Here is a 1,235-nt window from a genome sequence, read left to right as displayed (position 1 = left end):
CTGTTTGGGCTGTGCTTTGTTTTTTGTTTTGTTTTGTTTTTTTGAAATCTTTACTTTTCCATTAACCCTATTTCCATTTTCTGCTTAACAGTCTGTGCAGAACAGCTTAGGACCACTCAGTGGTTGTTCCTACCGGTGCGGTGGCTGGTGAGGTGGGAGCGGCGGACGCGTCCTCAGTGGCCGGCTGAGCGTTCCAGTCCTCAGGAGGGAAACCCTGAAGGGGCAGAGAGGGCACCGGCAGGCCTTCAGGACCAGCCTGCCTCTGCCCGTGGAGAAGCAGTCAATTTGGGAGGTGAAGCAGTTCATTCACCCTGAAATTCCACCTTGGTACAGCCTTTTCCGCCAAGGCCTGCCCTCCCTTTTCAATCTCTTCAGGACGGAAGAAATCCTGCGTGACTTTCCGCGGGAGTTCACGGGGTGGTGCCACGCATGCGCAGAACTTCCCGCCGGGCTGCTGGCGGAACGTCCGTGAGGCCTGGGATGGCGCTGCTCGTGTGGCGCCTGAGGCGAGTTTGTGCTACCCGGCAGTGGTAGCTGGACTAACGTAAGAGCCTCTGTGAGAGGCTGGTGGTCAGCCGTGGAATCAGTAAGCAGTGGAAGTCTCGGCTCCAGTGAGGCGCTGCGTTGGTCAGTTAAGGAGGCTTCCAGAAGTGAAGCGGCCCACAGTAGGAGTGGCTCCAGCGGCAGCAGCAAACTTCCTGTCTGCGCAGCCCACTGGCCAGTATTTCTGGAGAACAGAACAGTGACATCTGCCAGGTTTGCAATGGCAACAATGCCACGAGTTGTCGGCAGAAGCTTCTTCAGGTCCTCTTCAGTTTTATGAGGTGGTGCCATCACTTTTCCTTTTCTGGATGTACTGTTCCATTTGGAAGTCAAGGTGGGCGCCACCTCAGTGGGTTGCTGCCGCGAGGAATTCGAGAACGTCTTCCTTCATTCGCAGGACATCAAGCGCTCCGGACATGGTGGAAGTTTCCTTTTAAGTTACGCAGAAACCCAGAACAACGCCATATGGGCCCCTCTGTGGCCCGGCTCTGTTCTTTTTAAACATCTCTTGGTTTTCACATGGCAACTCTGCAACTGATGGAAGACTTAGACTGTGCTTATTCTTGTCTTTTCTGGCCAAGGCCCTTCAGCCACACACCGTAATGTCGGCTCCTCAGTGCTCCAGCTGCTTTCCCGAGGACATGTTCCCCTGGCTGATACCCCTTGCGAAGTGTGGCTCCTGCAGATGGACA

The 1,235-nt window shown here is 54.7% G+C and overlaps 1 pseudogene; it reads right to left on the bottom strand.

Moving 5' to 3' along the window:
- Window positions 1-106: 106 nt before the first annotated feature.
- LOC103676843 lies at window positions 107-889 on the bottom strand (annotated as a pseudogene).
- Window positions 890-1,235: the final 346 nt, after the last annotated feature.

The sequence above is a fragment of the Ursus maritimus genome, unplaced genomic scaffold (genome assembly GCF_017311325.1).
Source record: "Ursus maritimus isolate PB19 unplaced genomic scaffold, ASM1731132v1 scaffold_35, whole genome shotgun sequence".
NCBI lineage: Eukaryota > Metazoa > Chordata > Mammalia > Carnivora > Ursidae > Ursus > Ursus maritimus.
Note: the sequence above shows the minus strand (reverse complement) of the source record. Positions and strands in the feature narration are given on the sequence as shown.